Below are 19816 nucleotides of genomic sequence, written 5' to 3'. Positions count from 1 at the left end.
AGTCTTAGATTACGCTACCTCCTCCTTCTACATCCTTCCAGATTATATAGCGAAGTGTAGAACTTGCAGAATTCTTTCGCTATGGCTGGTGTAGCCGTTAGTCTGTGGCCTTCTTTAGATTTAATTACTTGAATAAAGGACTTATTCCTCTGGGACTTTAGCAGGTTCGACATTAATTTAGAGCCCTTATCCCCATGTGAATAATATTTAAAGCGCAAAGCCTCTAATATTTTAGCTGATTTAATGTTCAGTTTGTCCTTTATCTGTGATCTTAGGGATTTTAGCTGATTTAAAACCTCAATCGTTTGAGACTTTTTATGAAGCTTCTCCAGTGTGGAAATCTGCAAAAGCAGAGAGTTTATCATCTGTGTTCTCTGTCTTTTAACTTTGGCACCTATGCTGATAAATACTCCCCTTACTACAGCTTTGTGGGCCTCCCACAATATCGGGCATGCCAGCTGAGGGGTTTCATTTAAGCTAAAATAGTCCAGGAGTACCTTCTTAATCCTGTCTTTATGTTCGTTCTCTTCCAATAAAGTGGAATTGAGCCTCCATGACCAGGACCTCACAGGCATACCATTCAATACTACCTTCAGACTCACCGGGGCATGATCCGATATTGTGATCGACCCTATGGAGGCCTCCTTAACCATGGGAATAACAGTGTTAGATAAAAATAGATAATCAATGCGCTGGTAGGAGCCGTGCACTTTAGAGAAAAAGGTGAAGTCCTTCTCCTCTGGGTGAATCAATCTCCATACATCAGATAGGCCCATATCTGCCAGAGTTATCTGCAACCTACGCTTCTGTCTTCCCGATAACTGGGACGTGGCAGAAGTGGAGTCCATCCCATGATCCAGTGCCAGGTTGAAATCACCTCCTAGTACTAAAATCCCTTCAGCGAACAATTTCAAAGAGTCTAAAGCCTGTATCAGCCATTTAATTTGGCCCTTGTTTGGTGCATATATAGCCGCGAGGGTGACCATTGAGTTTAATACCTTCCCCTTAATAAATAGGAACCTACCGTTGGGGTCAATTAATTTCGCTGTTACCTGAAATGGGATATTCTTACTAAAACCAATAGAGACTCCCCTAGATGCCGAAGAGTGAGTGGCATGATGCCAATCTGGGAACTGTTTACTGGACATATTGGGGGCATGGTCATGTCTGTAATGTGTTTCTTGTAAAAACACAATATCAGGGTTTTCCTTTCTAAGTGTGTGGTAAACTTGGCTACGCTTCTGCGGAATGTTCATTCTATTCACGTTAAGTGAATATATTGTAATGTGCGTCATATCTAGAGTACTGGGTATCTAGACCAAACTCCTCACTAATATCAGTGAACCAAGAAACTCGACTCGAAAAAGTAAAATAAAAAGACATTAAGACATAAAGAATACATATAAACAGAATGAAAGGACTTCTCAGTCCCATAGGCGCTGTACAGCGCAATGGTGTAATTATATTTTGTGAATAAGAGATTGGGGGAGGGGACATAGGTAAAGACTTCTAGAAAATTCTAGATGAACCACTCACCCGACCTCTTATATAATTTCAGTAAAACTGACCGATTAACATTAATACTTCAAGGGTTCAGAACTTGTGTCAAAGGTATGAACCAAGATATTGCTGTTCCTCTACCTCCGAGGCCTATGGTAATATTACATTAACTAAGCCTCTCTCTCAGTACCAAGGCATACCAAACTGAGCGTCTGACCAAATTGCTAGCAATAGCTGAAACTGAACATTCTTAACAGTGACAACTTTAAATCTCTACTACTAAAGAGCACATACATAGTGATTAGATAAACAAAGGTTCTCTCTGGGACAAGTGACTACCATGAGAGAAGCTAAACTTCAACCTCCTGCATCAGAAGACAACAAATCAGTCCCCCATCAGCGGTTTCTTCTTTGAGTTCTTGTGCTTAGGCGTATCCCGCCAGGGTAACGGGCCAGAAAGCTTGGTCAGCTTCTCCATATTAGCTGAAGGGAGCCAGGAAGGGATATCCAGGGGAGAGATCTCCAGAGCCTCCCATAACTTGGTGAGATCATCTGGGTGCCTTACTACAATTTGTCGGCCGTTAATAGTGGTACTCAGACCAAACTGAAAAAGCCATCTCATGGGCAGCCTCCTCTCCCTCAATACTGCCGTGAGGGGTTTCAAGGCCTTTCTTTTTGCCAGCGTGCTTGCTGCCAAGTCCTGAAAGAACAGGATTTTGTTCCCCTCAAAGGCTACCTCTTCTCTCTCTCTTGCCGCTTTGAGCACTGCAGATGTATCGAGGTAGTTCAGTAAGGCACAAATGATATCCCTGGGCGGTTCACTTGCAGCAGGCTTAGGCCTAAGCGCCCTGTGCGCCCTTTCAATGATGATATTTTCGGCCCGCTCTGCTCCCACAAGTATGGCAAATATCTGTTTAACACTGTCCAGCAATGCTTCTGCCGCCACCGATTCTGGGACCCCTCTTATCCTTACATTTTTTCTTCTCCCCCTATTCTCCTGATCCTCTAAGTGAAGGTATACACTGTCCACCTGGGAGCCTAGTGATCTCACATGGCTTTGTAGGCCCTTGCTATGCTGTACCACAGCCGCTTGAAATTCCTCCAGCGCTTCAACTCTCTGCCCCACATGAGTTACCTCCGTTCTGATGACCGCCAGCTCCGTCAGCACAGGGGATAAAGCTTGAGCCAGAGACTGCTGTAGAGACCTCTGCAGAAAGGCTCTTGTGATCGGAGCAGGATCCGGTTCATCAGGTAGATCTGAAGGAGCGCAGGAGCTTGCATCATCTGAATCCATATCTAGGGCTGCCGCATTGTCCTCAGCCGCCGCCATCTTCCCTCTGAGTGCAGGAGACGCCGTCCTCTTGTAACGGTATTTATCTAGATCTCCATGCGATTTTCTTGATTTCGCCACCTGAGTGGCCTCTCCACCTCTCTCCTTGTTAGTTTTGCCCATCTTTATATCGGTCAGGGCTGTTAAAAGGCTTTAGATCGGGTGGTATGGTGAGGAGCTCAGAGCTCACACGTCTTCCACCATGCTCAGTTGGCTCCGCCCCCCTGAGATCCTTTTTTTTTAAGACGGAAAAAAAAGTACTGCATGCAGTACTTCATTCAACTTTAAAAATGGGATCTTAGATGGAAATGGCTCCTCCTACTCATACTGCAAATGCATCACTAAACAGTTATATTGCATGGAATTAAAGTGCAAGGACCAATGAAAACCTTGCTTTACAGCTACATTTATTGTACTGCACACAATGCCTGTACTGCATGCACTGTACTGCTTTCAATCTGTATTACTTGCCCTAGTCTCTACATATATTGTACTACATGAACTGTGCTGATTCTCACATAGAGTATATTTACTGTACTACACTCTAATGACACTGTATGTACTGTACTGCTCTTCCACTATGGGCTCATGCACACGACCGTATGTATTTTGCGGTTCGCAAAACATGGATCCTCAAAAATGCAGATGACGTCTATGTGCATTTCAAATTTTGCGGAACGGAACAGCAGGCCCCTAATAGAACAGTCCTATCCTTGTCCGTTATGCAGATAATAATAGGACATGTTCTATTCTTTTGCGGAACAGACATGCAGAAACGGAATTCACAGGGAGTGACTTCTGTTTTTTTGCGGACCCATTGAAATGAATGGTTCCATTTCTGTCCGCGACAAAAAAAAAGGTACAGACACAGAAAGAGAATACATTTGTGTGCATAAGCCCTTATCCCTACCTATATTAATGTGCTGTACTTCTTTCTTTACACTTTTTTACTTTACAGTGTGTTCTCTCAACAGAGGATTTGACTTTTCTTGTCTGGCTTTATAGCTCTATCATTGATATCAATAATGGAACTATTTCTGTCCATGATAAACCTATCAGCACAAACTATCAGCATACTATTAATTTATCTCAGTTTTATTATTATGCTGTCTTCACAGTTTATGTAGAAAATGAATACATTAGAAAATAAATTATAACTTTGAGTATTTTATTCCCATTGCTGCTACCTATGGTACCGCTCGTTGAGACAAGACCACAATAACTGTATAGATGTGATTCTAATTGCCAGTAAGGCAACAATAAGTGACTCAGACTTTGTTATCTTACCATGAGTCAGTGACATCGTCATCACTGTAATATTTTAGACTGTGTTGGTGGCAGTGACTGTATTGATATTGCTGTAGCTTTCATGAAGACAATGTTAAGAATGTTTGCTATATTGACTATTTGCCTAAAATGAGGTATCAGTAAGATTGCCGAGGTAGGCAGTGGTGGTCTTTACCACCACGTAAGCCTTGCAATTTCCACAGATAACTGTGATATACTAAAGTAGCATATACCACCTGCAGTCCTATGTAACATCACAGATAACACAGTGATAACTCTCTGTGTACAGATAATGTAGTAGATGTCACCTGCAGTCCTATGCAATACCACAGACGGGGCCGGCTTTAGAGAGAATGTGGCCCTAAGCAAAATAGATGAATGTACAGTGTACGTGTGAGCATATAGATAAATGTACAGTGTACGTATGAGTATATAGATATATATAGAATGTACGTGTGAGTATATAGATATATATAGAATGTACGCGTGAGTATATAGATAAATGTAGAATGTACGCGTTAGTATATAGATAAATGTACAGTGTACGTGTGAGTATAAAGATAAATGTACAGTGTACGTGTGAGTATATAGATATATATATAGAATGTACGCGTGAGTATATAGATATATGTACAGTGTACGTGTGAGTATATAGATAAATCTACAGTGTATGCGTGAGTATATAGATAAATGTAGAATGTATGTGTGAGTATATAGATATACAGTACAGACCAAAAGTTTGGACACACCTTCTCATTCAAAGAGTTTTCTTTATTTTCATGACTATGAAAATTGTAGATTCACACTGAAGGCATCAAAACTATGAATTAACACATGTGGAATTATATACATAACAAAAAAGTGTGAAACAGCTGAAAATATGTCATATTCTAGGTTCTTCAAAGTAGCCACCTTTTGCTTTGATTACTGCTTTGCACACTCTTGGCATTCTCTTGATGAGCTTCAAGAGGTAGTCACCTGAAATAGTCTTCCAACAGTCTTGAAGGAGTTCCCAGAGATGCTTAGCACTTGTTGGCACTTTTGCCTTCACTCTGCGGTCCAGCTCACCCCAAACCATCTCAATTGGGTTCAGGTCCGGTGACTGTGGATGCCAGGTCATCTAGCGCAGCACCCCATCACTCTCCTTCATGGTCAAATAGCCCTTACACAGCCTGGAGGTGTGTTTGGGGTCATTGTCCTGTTGAAAAATAAATGATGGTCCAGCTAAACGCAAACCGGATGGAATAGCATGCCGCTGCAAGATGCTGTTGTAGCCAATCCCCAACAGTGTCACCAGCAATGCACCCCCACACCATCAAACCTCCTCCTCCATGCTTCACAGTGGGAACCAGGCATGTAGAGTCCATCCGTTCACCTTTTCTGCGTCGCACAAACACACGGTGGTTGGAACCAAAGATCTCAAATTTGGACTCATCAGACCAAAGCACAGATTTCCACTGGTCTAATGTCCATTCCTTGTGTTCTTTAGCCCAAACAAGTCTCTTCTGCTTGTTTCCTGTCCTTAGCAGTGGTTTCCTAGCAGATATTCTACCATGAAGGCCTGATTCACACAGTCTCCTCCTAACAGTTGTTCTAGAGATCTGTCTGCTGCTAGAACTCTGTGTGGCATTGACCTGGTCTCTAATGTGAGCTGCTGTTAACCTGCGATTTCTGAGGCTGGTGACTCGGATAAACTTATCCTCCGCAGCAGAGGTGACTCTTGGTCTTCCTTTCCTGGGGCGGTCCGCATGTGAGCCAGTTTCTTTGTAGCGCTTGATGGTTTTTGTGACTGCACTTGGGGACACTTTCAAAGTTTTCCCAATTTTTCGGACTGACTGACCTTCATTTCTTAAAGTAATGATGGCCACTTGTTTTTCTTTACTTAGCTGCTTTTTTCTTGCCATAATACAAATTCTAACAGTCTATTAAGTAGGACTATCAGCTGTGTATCCACCTGACTTCTCCACAACGCAACTGATGGTCCCAACCCCATTTATAAGGCAAGAAATCCCACTTATTAAACCTGACAGGACACACCTGTGAAGTGAAAACCATTTCAGGTGACTACCTCTTGAAGCTCATCAAGAGAATGCCAAGAGTGTGTAAAGCAGTAATCAAAGCAAAAGGTGGCTACTTTGAAGAACCTAGAATATGACATATTTTCAGTTGTTTCACACTTTTTTTGTTATGTATATAATTCCACATGTGTTAATTCATAGTTTTGATGCCTTCAGTGTGAATCTACAATTTTCATAGTCATGAAAATAAAGAAAACTCTTTAAATGAGAAGGTGTGTCCAAACTTTTGGTCTGTACTGTATGCACAGTGTTCGTGTGAGCATATAGATATATGTAAACTGTGTGAGTATATAGATATGTACACTGTACGTGTGAGTATATAGATATGTTTACAAAGAACTAGATAGTTAGACCGTACCTAAATATAATAGTTTCACTGACAGGATGGACTGTTAAAAATAACAAAATAAATCTTTATTGAAGATTATTGTAATAAAATCACTTGGCTATTATCGCCTTACTAAAGTCACCATAAAGACAAGCAGATTGGGACAGTCAAGATTAGACTCAGGAATGTATTCAGTCTAATAGGCACTAAACATGGTCAGAGCAGGAGGCATGCTTATAGATTTTAGCAGTACCTATACATGCACACTCAGTGCAGGTTCTCTAATTTGACCAGGTTCCCGTAAGTTAGTGGTACTATTATCAACCACTGGACATCTGGGGTTGGTCCTGTGGTATGTACCATGCATTCGCTACAGAGACACACACTTTTCACTTGTAATGGGTAAAGGATCCCAAAATCCTGGCGTTATAACCGTATGGCTACTGTCACTCTTGGCCAGATGAGGGTATGTCAGAGTTTCTGACCCTCTAATATGACTGGCCAGAGTGTGTGAGGAGTGCAAAGGGTAAGCAAGGGAATACAGCACTAGATGGAAGCTCTAGCACGGCTATTCTGCTGACCCTTAAAAATCTTTCCCTGCGCTTACTTTAACTCCACCAGCACTAATGTCAGAGTCTCAAGCCCTAAGTCTGCTCAACATGTTTCTGTGTCTCTTTTGAACTGGACACTTCATCAGGAGAAAAGGCATGAACTTCTAATATCTGACTGTAGATGAGAGGAGCCGGCGGTGGATGCTGCACGTGTCAGAATCAGTGGTGCTATGATGACCATGAGTGTGTCGCCAACTCCCACTAGTTCAATAAAGAAGCGGTGTGATTAGGAGGATAGGCGCTGTCTCCAACATCCAATCAGAGAAGGGAGGGCGTTACAGGAGAATGCCGGCACGGCCCGGGTCGCAACCGCATGCTGCTATTTATGTTATGCGTCTATTCTCTCGACTTACATTAACAGGGGGAATCTTTAGGCGGCTAAAAGAGCCTGCCAGGGGCAGATTAAAACATGTGGCAGATATAAATAGGCGAGGTTTATATTAGGCAGTTATGCACGTATATCACCTACCCTAGACACAATAGATCAAAAGCAGCAAACTGATACAGATCCTGGAGCAAATTTAGGATCTAAATGAATTGTAAATAGTAATGGAAGAACATTGGCTGGGACGCTGTTTTTTGGAGCATATGGATTCCATCCACAGTTTGGCACATTTTCTGGTTCTCAAACTTCCGGTTTTCCTGAGTAGGAACAATTTTCCTCTTCTTTGTCTTCAATTTGGCAGAAAATTCTAAATAACCTGAAAAAGATGGGCAACAGGTATAAGCGTGTTGCTGACAGGAGACGTATGAATGGTCCAGACCTGAGACTGGGTGATTCTGTGTGGCTGTCCACAAGTAACATTAAGCTTAAGGTACCTTCTTGTAAATTGGGCCCAAGATTTATTGGTCCATATAAGATCACTGCCATTGTTAACCCTGTAACATTCCATTTTGAACTTCCTTTCAAATCAGCAGGATTGTGGACTCTCGAGTTCTCCGTTGATCCCTCCAGTATCTCGTCCAGTGGAAGGGTTACGGAACAGAGGAGAGGCTGTGGGTTCCAACGGCCGATGTTAATGCGAATCGTTTGGTAAAGGCCTTTCACAGAGCCCATTCTGATAAAGTCGGTCCTGGGTGCCCGAAGGTCACCTGTAGTGTTGATCACGAATATTCGAATTGCGAATTTTAATCACGAATATCGGCACTTCGAGAATTTGCGAATATTTAGAATATCGCTAAATATATTCGTAATTGGGAATATTTGATTTTTTTTAAATACCAGTTCATGCAAATTTTTATGTAAATTTTCGAATTCACAAATTTTCGAATATATGGCGAATATTCGTCCAAATATTCGCGAAATATAGCGAATTCGAATATCGCCCCTGCCGCTCATCACTAGTCACCTGTATAAGGGGGGTACTGTCACATTCCCTCAGGAAATCAAGGAGGTTGGCTGAGCGTAGAGGAATCTAACAGCCTCCTTGATTTCTCTTGATTCAGTGTTGATAGGGTTAAGTCCACTTCCCTTTTCTCAGCTGTTGCTCAGTGGTCATCACTTCTACCCTTTATAGTCTCACCCCACCCTTCTGACTATGCGGTTGATAGCTTCATTTTGGTTTGGCTGAGCTGGTGTGAGATTCTCTCTGGTGTTCCTGTTCTTCCATCTCTACAGAAGTTAAGTGTTGTATTTGTTTGTATTTGTTATATTCATTGTTGTTGTATCTGGGCCTGAGACAGAGACTTCCATTCATCCATCTGGGGAGGAATGGGTTGTCTCTGGTCCTATACTTATTCTAGGGTCTTATAGGAAAATCATGGCCGAGGAATCCTGCTTATGAATGTGCCTACCTTCAAGGTCTATTCATATTGATAGGTAGTCAGGGCCCAGATTAGGGTTGTCTAGGAGGTGACCTGTTTCTTCCCTAGTTTCCAGGCCCAGTTACTGTTCCCTTTCCCTCCTGTGTTCAGTGTGGAGTTTCCCCCCCAACACTGATCGTGACAGTAGGCCTCGGTGCTGTACTGTCTCAGGAAGTCAAAGGGGAGGAGCATTCCGTTGTCTTAAGCCGCAAGCTCACCTCAGCCGAAACCAGGTACAGTATAGTGAAGAGAGAATGCCTGGCTATCAAGTGGGCACTCGAGTCTCTCCGCTACTATTTGTTGGGGAGAAAGTTTTGCCTTGTGACTGACCACTCCCCTCTCAAGTGGATGAGCCAGGCCAAAGACAGGAATGCCCGGGTCACCAGATGGTTTGTGTCTCTGCAGAAGTATAAGTTGTCGGTAGATCAGTAGGGGTTCTATCAATGGGACCCCACTGATCACAAGAATGGCACCTGCAGCCCCCCTGAAATGAACGAGTGGTCGGGTATGCACGTGTCCGCTCCATTCATTTCTATGGGAGTTCTGAGGACAGTGGAGTACAACATTCAGCTATCTCTAGAATTCCCATAGATATAAATGGAGCGGCCATGAGATGTAGATAGGGGAGAACATAATATAACCGCAATACCTCTTTAAACAATCCCAGCTCTGCCGTAGAACAGGGTGGTAGGATCACACAAACACATGGATTCATATGGACAGAGTGTTGGGGCCCCTTCATTCACTGCTGGGGTTCTATTGGCAGGTCAGATAAAACTGTACCTGAACATAGCCGCTGTAGTAGTCATACCGGCAGCCATACTGCAAATCACCCAGCTTTCCTGGGCACAGATATAAAGCAGAGAAATTATATTACTGTTCTTACATGTAACATAGTAACATAGTAACATAGTACATAAGGCCGAAAAAAGACATTTGTCCATCCAGTTCGGCCTGTCATCCTGCAAGTTGATCCAGAGGAAGGCAAAAAACACCTGTGAGGTAGAAGCCAATTTTCCTCACTTTAGGGGAATAAAAATTCCTTCCCGACTCCAATCAGGCAATCAGAATAACTCCCCGGATCAACGACCCCTCTCTAGTAGCTATAGCCTGTAATATTATTACACTCCAGAAATACATCCAGGCCCCTCTTGAATTCCTTTATTGTACTCACCATCACCACCTCCTCAGGCAGAGAGTTCCATAGTCTCACTGCTCTTACCGTAAAGAATCCTCTTCTATGTTTGTGTACAAACCTTCTTTCCTCTAGTCGCAGAGGATGTCCCCTCGTCACAGTCACAGTCCTGGGAATGAATAGATGATGGGATAGATCTCTGTACTGTCCCCTGATATATTTATGCATATTAATTAGATCTCCTCTCAGTCGTCTTTTTTCTAAAGTGAATAACCCTAATTTTGATAATCTTTCAGGGTACTGTAGTTGCCCCATTCCAGTTATTACTTTAGTTGCCCTCCTCTGGACCCTCTCCACCTCTGCTATTTCTGCTTTGTTCACTGGAGCCCAGAACTGTACACAGTACTCCATGTGTGGTCTGACTAATGATTTGTAAAGTGGTAGGACTATGTTCTCATCACGGGCATCTATGCCCCTTTTGATGCAACCCATTATCTTATTGGCCTTGGCAGCAGCTGCCTGACACTGGTTTTTGCATCTTAGTTTGCTGTTTATTAAAATTCCTAGATCCTTTTCCATGTCAGTGTTAGCCAGTGTTTTACCATTTAATAAGTACGGGTGACTTACATTATTCCTTCCCATGTGCATAACTTTACATTTGTCAGTGTTAAACCTCATCTGCCACTTATCTGCCCGAGCCTCCAATCTATCCAGATCGCTCTGTAGTAGTATACTGTCCTCATCAGTGTAAATTACTTTACACAGTTTAGTGTCATCTGCGAAAATTGATACTTTACTATGCAAGCCTTCTACAAGATCATTAATAAATATATTGAAGAGAATAGGGCCCAATACTGACCCCTGAGGTACCCCACTAGTGACAGTGACCCAATCTGAGTATTTACCATTAATAACCACCCTCTGTTTTCTATCACTGAACCAGTTACTTACCCACTTACAGACGTTTTCTCCCAGTCCGAGCATTCTCATTTTATATACTAACCTTTTGTGCGGTACAGTCAGTGGCGTCGCCAGGGGGGGGCCAGAGGGGGCCACGGCCCCCCCTACATCAAGCTGTGCCCCCCCATGTGCCCCCCCAACTAAAACGTCATAAGCCCCGCCCCGCCACGTCATAAGCCCCGCCCGCGCTACGTCATAAGCCCCGCCCCCAGCCCCATACCAGTTGAGTCAGACTCAGTGTCTGAGCTAGTCTCAATCACCTAGTCGAGACTAGCTCAGCTGATCTGAATTTATTCAACTACTGGCAGCAGTGCGGGAGGCGCTCCTGCTCCTCCTCCTAGGCGTGTGATGTCACCGTGAGTAGCCCTCCCACTGCCTGTAGTCTAACTTGCTTAAAGGAGTTCTGCACTTTTATTTAACTGATGATCTATCCTCTGGATAGATCATCAGCTTCTGATCGGCGGGGGTCCGACACCCGGGACCCCCGCCGATCAGAAGCTGATGATCTATCCAGAGGATAGATCATCAGTTAAATGAAGGTGCAGAAGACCTTTAAGCCAGCCAGGGCCAGACGAGACTAGAGACTGACTGAGACAGACGAGACAGTGTGTGGCCTGGTGTGGCCCTACCGATACCGAACAGACAGACAGACAGACAGACTGGACTGAGACTAACCTAGTGATGACTGTGTGTAGCAAGCAGGACACTCAGGTTAACTTAATAATATAAGGTACTACAACTTACAAGTAGTGAGTGAGTGGACTGACTAAGGGCTCTTTCACATCTGCGTTCTTTTCTTCCGGCATAGAGTTCCGTCGTCGGGGCTCTATGCCGGAAGAATACTGATCAGGATTATCCTAATGCATTCTGAATGGACAGTCCGTCCTTCAGGATGCATCAGGATGTCTTCAGTTCCGGAACGGAACGTTTTTTGGCCGCAGCAAATAGCGCAGCATGCTGCGCTTTTTGCTCCAGCCAAAAATCCGGAACACCATTGAAAGGCATTGATCCGGATCCGGCCTTAAGCTAAACGTCGTTTCGGCGCATTGCCGGATGCAACGTTTAGCTTTTTCTGAATGGTTACCATGGCTGCCGGGACGCTAAAGTCCTGGCAGCCATGGTAAAGTGTAGTGGGGAGCGGGGAGCAGCATACTTACCATCCATGCAGCTCCCGGGGCGCTCCAGAGTGACGTCAGGGCGCCCCACGCGCATGGATGACGTGATCGCAAGGCACGTCATCCATGCGCATGGAGCGCTTTTTTTTTTTTTTTTTTTTTTTTTTTTTTTTTTATTGGGAAAACTACAAAACATTTACAATAAAAAATGTATTACAGTCTCTCAATTCTTAGTAACCCAAGTGATTATATGTGCGTATATTCCACTCATCTTTTCAAAATATTTAGAAAACCCTCCCCTCCCTCCCTCCCAGTTTGTGGTGCGTCAAAGTAGGACCCTTATATATAAAACAACTTGATCTCAGCTAACCAGACCTCCAACCACCCCATATCCTGGTCCATTGATATTCATTTTCCCTCCGTCTGTATAAAATTTTTTCGTAGTTCATTACCTTATCAATTAAATTTATCCATGTGTTTTTGTTTGGAGTAGATCGGGCAAACCAGGTGCGGCTGATCAAAACTCTAGCCAACATCAATACTCTACTCAAAAGAATCTTTTGATACTTATGATTTTTTAATTTGGAGAGATCATTGAGAATAAATACTTGTGGTTCAAAAGGAATTCGAATTTTTAGTTTACACATAATATAGTTATTGATACCGTTCCAGTAGTTTATAAGTTCTGGACAGGTCCATATCATATGGAGAAAGTCTGCTCCTACAGTGTCACATTTGGGGCAGTTGGACGTGTCTCTTAACCCACATTTGTTCATCCACAATGGAGTAATATATAATCTGTGGCAGATATAAAATTGTATCAGGACATGGTTAAAGTTCTGGGATAGTGAAGATAGATTCCCAAAAATATTATCCCACCCTTCTATTTGTACATTCGGACAGTCCACCTCCCACGCTTTTTGTCCTGGAGAGTGTATGTCACTAAACCGTGCTTTAAGTAATAACTTATATATATTTGAAATTTTTATTCTGGAATGTGTACCTCCTACCCAATCATTCAGAAAGGATACATTATCTATATCCAACAGCCGCTTATCATCCAAGCTGGATAACACAGAACGCAATTGGAAATACCTAAACCATGAAAGATTTTTTAAATTTTGTATCATTTCTATATAGGATTTAATTTCTCTATCTTTAACTACCTGTGAGATATATAAAATTTTATTCTTCTGCCAAAATGTGTCAGCTGCAATTTCATCCAGCCTTTGTAAATACAAATTATGCCAAAGAGGCGTAAATGTAAGTGAACCCTTAACTTTCAACCATGTCCTAGTTGTAGCCCACACCTTAAGGAGTAGTTTTATAGTCTCTCTGTAGCCTTGCTCATAGCTCTTCAATAGGCCAGATTCCAACAAGGAAAAAATATTATTGTGGGCATGACTATTTACCAACTTCCCCAGTAGTGCGCTATGCTCTGATTCATAGCACCTCAATAGCTGGGCTGCAATAAAGTATCCCTTAAAGTAGGGGAGATTTAAACCCCCGCACTCCACTGATCTATACAAATACTCCAACTTAATTCGAACTCGCTTTCTTCCCCATATTAAATCATTAATTAGTCTCTCTATAAGTTTAAAATGTTTGTCTTGTATCCAAATAGGTGTATTCCTGAGCACATAGAGCAATTGTGGTAATATCACCATTTTGACTAGTGAAACTCGATCAGCTCTAGATAGGGGAAGTTTCAGCCAAATTCCTATTTTAGCTCTGATCTTTACTATTATGGGGATCAAATTAAGTTCTACAAAATTTTCGACCCGAGGCGATATCGTCAAACCCAAATATTGAAAAGTATCAACAATATCCAACTGTGTAACAGGAATCTCTTTCTGTGGTAGGGGGTCTATTGGAAGCAGACTAGTCTTGGTCCAGTTTATAAGAAGACCAGAAACCTCACCAAATAATTTAACCATTTGAATAATCCTAGGGAGAGTGGTTTCCGTATGATCTATAAAAAACAGAACATCGTCTGCATATAGTGAGATACGATCTTGTGTTCCTAGCGTACCAAATCCTTTGATCTGATCGTCCTGCCTAATGGCCATCGCAAGGGGTTCGATATATATATCAAATAATAAGGGAGATAGTGGGCAACCCTGACGGGTGCCTCTGTTTAACTCGATACTGCTACTCAAAATTCCATTAAGACTCAATTTAGCCCTTGGAGATCCATACAATAGCCTAAGAGTACGTATAAACCTCTCTCCAAAGCCCATCCTAGCAAGAACCTTCCAGAGGAAACGCCACTCCACCCTGTCAAAGGCCTTAGAGGCATCTAATGACAGGATGGAGCGGGCGGTCCCCCCAGGGGCCTGGATATTAGAAAAGAGCCGTTGTAGATTATAATGTGTACCCTTATTTTTAATGAAACCGCTCTGATCCGGATGGACTATGGAGGAGATGACCCCAGAGAGCCTTGTAGCAAGGACCCTCGCCAAAAGCTTTACATCTGCATTAAGCAGTGAAATTGGTCTGTAAGATTCTAAATCTAGAGGGTCCTTGCCTTTTTTTGGAATTAGTATCACTGTAGCCTCCATCATTGAATCTGGCAACCTCCCATCCTCCATTGATTCAGTAAAGACCTCCAGTAATCTAGGAAAAATACAGTCCCCATATTTGCTATAAAATTCATATGGAAGCCCGTCTGAACCAGGAGTAGAATTAGGTGAACATAATTTAATAGCTCCCTCAAGTTCCTTAATTGAGACCTCCAGTTCTAATGCTTTCTTTTGGTTCTCAGTAATAGTTGAAAAGTTAATCCTATCTAGGTAGAGATCTATCTTATCGTCTGTAATATTAGAATCAGCCTTATACATATCAAGAAAATAATCAAAAAAGGCCTTCTCCACCGGACCCTGACCAGTAACTGTTCTACCATCCCTCACTCGAACCTTCTCTATATGTTTTTTAGGTTGTTGATTGGAGATTACTCTGGAGAGTAGCCTACCGGGTCGCCCAGAATCAGTATAGTATTTTTGCCCTTTAAAGAAAAGATTCTGTTGAGCTTTATCCAGTAAAAAATTAGCATATATTTGTGTGGCTTTTTGCATATTTTCCCTATTTTTCTCCGTCTTATTTATATGGAAGGATTCTGTCGCTAAGATCACATGTTTCTCTAGATTTTTCTGTTTTTTTCCATATTCTCTTCTAAGATTCGTGATATTACTAACCATCAATCCCCTCATGTACGCCTTAAAGGTATCCCATACCACTTGAATTTTTGCTGAGCCGTCGTTGATATCCCAGAATCGGCCTATTTCATTTCGAATTATTTCATGTGTCTTTATGACTGATAGCCAGTAAGGGTTTAGTCTAAAGGGAGGTTTTGATATATATCTATCCTGAGAGAAGCATAATTCAAGTACTAACGGGGAGTGATCAGATATTGACCTTGTTTCATATTTCATTCGTTTTATCAATTTCATATATTTGCTATTTATCAGTACTAGGTCAATTCTAGACAATGATTTACCTGCTTTACTAAAACATGAAAAAACCCTTTTCCCCTGTCCCAGATATTCCCAAGCGTCCTCAAATCCAGCCTCCAGGCAGAACCGTGCGAGGGGGGACCCCTGGACCGTACTGTCACCCCTAGCACTCATAGAGACCCTATCACGTAAAGGATCGATGACACAATTAAAATCACCAATAATCAATGTTGGACATTCTGGCCATTTATCCATGAATAATAGAAGAGAGTTAAGAACCAGAAGAGAAAATGGCGGAGGGATATAGACAAAGGCCAAAATACATAACTCTCCCCCTAACCTGCAATATAGAAAAATAAATCTTCCCTGTTGGTCGACAGAGGATGCCTCACAAACGAAGTCAATAAGTCTATGTATCAACACCGTAACACCTCTCGAGTAATTGGAGAGGGTAGAATGATACGTATGCACAGCCCATCCCCTGTCGAGCACTCTAGTGGTCTCCTCAGTGAGATGGGTCTCTAACAGGCATACTATTGCTGGTAAATGGGCCTGAGTCAGGTCAAAAACCGCTTGTCTCTTACCTCTTTCCCCCAAACCACGTACATTCCAAGAAAAAATTCTAATCATCGTCATCAACAATGGTTAAATGGAAGATTAGGAGAGAGGGAAAAAGGAGAAAACAAGATGGAAAAAGAGAATAATAAACTGAAAAAAAAGGGAACCACACCTACTTTGACGCACCACAACCCAACCCCCCCCCTCACCCCCCTCCCACAGGCAACCCACCACATATTGTAGTAGATTTCTTTCCTATGACCAACCCTCGACCCTCCCCCCAGTCAACCACCCCCACACCGCCATTTTGAAGCAAGGAAGACTACATTTAGGGGTATGAGCCCCTTATATTACTAATTATTCCCGTCAATTCATAACCCAATTGAGTCATCGATTGTTTCGCTCAATCCAGTCCGCGGCTTCTTCTGAGGTATCAAAAAAAAAAGTTTTATCTTCAAAAATAATCCGCAGTTTGGCCGGGAATATAAGAGAATATTTAATATCCCTCTCTCTTAGCTTCTTTTTAACAATCATGAATGTGCGTCTCTTTTCTTGTATTTCTTTCGAAAAGTCAGGAAAAAAGGCCAGTCTAATCCCGTTATACACAACCGGTGAGGATTCCCTCGCCCTTCTCAGGAGGACATCTCTGTCCCCTGAAGTCAGTGACTTAGCAAGGATTGTCCGAGGTTGTCTCCCTGGAATTGGTTTTCCTCCTGGGACCCGATGAGCTCTTTCAATCATGAAAAGAGGAGAAAATGACTCTTTACCAAAGTTCTCAAGAATTAATTTCTGTACAAATTCGGTTGGATTTTTTCCTTCCTCACCCTCTGGAATCCCTATTATTCTCACGTTATATCTTCGTGACCTATCTTCAAGGTCCACTACCTTTTTCTTCAGGAGATTATTTTCCACTTTAAGTATAGAAACTTCCGTATTTATTTTTTTGGATTCCTTCTGTATAAGGGTGACAGAACTTTCAAGGGTGTTGAGTCTGTCTCGCATTTTGGTCAATTCATCTTTTATTAGTCCCACATCAACTTGAATAGATCCAAGTTGGGTTGTAACCACCTGTATTAAATCTCCGTTCTGTTTAACCGCTAGGAGTATTTCTTCCAGCGGGGACGAATTGTCATCAGGGATAACTTCCCCCATTATTCCATCCTCCTCCTCAGGGTATCTAGCGCTTTTTTGTATTTCTCGCTCAGTTACCTCTAATTCATAATTTTTTTTTTCAGAGAATTCCTTTTGTCCGCCCCTCGTATTGACCCTTGGGGATTTCAGAAACTGGTCAAGTTTTGTTGGTTCAGCCGTTCTAGACCCATGTTTCTGACCTGATAGATCGGTCGAACGCCTTGGGGCTTTTGGGCCCATATCTTATTCCTCTTTATTTTTAAATTTTTTTTTTTTTTTAAATATATTTTTTTTAGATATTTATTTGATTTTTTTTTTTCCCCTTATTCCGCCTCCTTTCTCTCTTTTAAATATATACCTTTTTTTTTTTTTTTTTTTTTTGCTCTCCTTCTTTCTCTTTTTTTTTTTTTTTTGTTCCTTTTCTTTTTCTTTTTTTTCCTTTTTTTTTTCCTTTTTTTTTTCCTTATCCCCCTTTTCCTTTTTTTTTTTTCCTTTTTTTTTTCAGTGCCTTCTTCTTAGTTCTTGTTTATTTTCCCTTTTTTTTTTTCACTCTTCCTTTTTTTTTTTATTTTTTTATGTCCACTCTTCTTTATACTCTTTCTCCTCTTATTTCCTTTTTTTTTTTTTTTTTTTTTTTTTTTTTTTTTCCCCCTTCTCCAGCTTATATTTTAGACTTTAAAGTTGGCTTTCTTGTGATCTTATGATCAAATGCAGCTTATAATCATATGCAATCATACACAACTTATTCAAAGTCCATTCAAGGTTAGTTGGAGTCAGCAGTTTATAGGGAGGTTAGTCACTAGAGGAGAGAAGCTTATAGCTTCTTCAAAAAACCATCAGATATGAGGGAACACAAGGTTACTCACTGACATCAGAGCAAGGGGGGGTAGCGGATCAGGCAGGAACCGGAGGCACACTCCACGGAGGTAAAGGAGAGAAAACCTCCAGACGGCAAAACTGTTCACAGTAAAATGGAGAGCAGGAAAGGAGGCAGGAGCGGCAGCATCAAACACGGCACAATCAAGAAAGAGCCGGAGGCAGCCTGAACCTAACAGCCGATATCAGCAGCGTGGCAGGCTTTGGGCAAAAGGCAGCAGCGCTGATCACACGGTCCCGGTCACAGAGAGGGTAGATGGAGGATTCGGCACACAGACGCCAGCATACTCGAAGCGGCAGCGAGCCGGGAGCGCGACGTCCACTACGTCATCACGTCACCACGTCACCAGAGAGAGCAAAAAAACTGCGCATGGAGCGCTTTGACGTCATTCTGGAGCGCCCCGGGAGCCGCACGGACTGTAAGTATACCGCTCCCCGCTCCTACTATGGCAACCAGGACTTTAATAGCGTCCTGGCTGCCATAGTAACACTGAAAGCATTTTGAAGATGGATCCGTCTTCAAATGCTTTACGTACACTTGCGTTTTTCCGGATCCGGCGTGTAATTCCGGCAAGTGGAGTACACGCCGGATCTGGACAACGCAAGTGTGAAAGGGGCCTAAGTCTCTTTCTATTCTAAGGCTACTTTCACACTTGCGGCAGTGTGATCCGGCAGGCAGTTCCGTCGTCGGAACTGCCCGCCGGATCCGCCGATCTGCAGCTGACTGAAAGCATTTGTGAGACGGATCCGGATGCGGATCCGTCTCACAAATGCATTGCAAGGACGGATCAGTCTCTCCGCTTGTCACGCAGACAGACGGATCCGTCTTGTACATTTTTTCACATTTTTACCGGTCTTCGCAGGCCGGAAGGACAGATCTGGTATTTTGAATGCCGGATCCGGCACTAATACATTCCTATGGGAAAAAATGCCGGATCTGGCATTCAGGCAAGTCTTCAGTTTCTTTTCGCCGGAGAGAAAACCGTAGCATGCTGCGGTTTTCTCTTTTGCCTGATCAGTCAAAACGACTGAACTGAAGACATCCTGATGCATCCTGAACGGATTGCTCTCCATTCAGAATACATTAGGATAAAACTGATCAGTTATTTTCCGGTATAGAGCCCCTGTGACGGAACTCTGTGCCGGAAAAGAAAAACGCTAGTGTGAAAGTACCCTAACTAGAGAGATTAGATCTGACTGTGACTAAGAGCTCTTTTACACTTGCGTTGTCCGGATCCGGCATAGAGTTCTGTCGTCGGGGCTCTATGCCGGAAGAATCCTGATCAGTTTTATCCTAATGCATTCTGAATGGAGAGAAATCCGTTCAGGATGCATCAGGATGTCTTCAGTTCCGGACCGGAACGTTTTTTGGCCGGAGAAAATACCGCAGCATGCTGCGCTTTTTGCTCCGGCCAAAAATCCTGAACACTTGCCGGATCCGGAATTAATGCCCATTGCCGGATCCGACGTTTAGCTTTTTCTGAATGGTTACCATGGCTGCCGGGACGCTAGAAGTCCTGGCAGCCATGGTAAAGTGTAGTGGGGAGCAGTATACTTACCGTCCGTGCGGCTCCCAGGGCGCTCCAGAGTGACGTCAGGGCGCCCCACGCGCATGGATGACGTGATCACATGGCACGTCATCCATGCGCATG

This window comes from Bufo gargarizans, chromosome 9 (genome assembly GCF_014858855.1).
Source record: "Bufo gargarizans isolate SCDJY-AF-19 chromosome 9, ASM1485885v1, whole genome shotgun sequence".
NCBI lineage: Eukaryota > Metazoa > Chordata > Amphibia > Anura > Bufonidae > Bufo > Bufo gargarizans.
Note: the sequence above shows the minus strand (reverse complement) of the source record.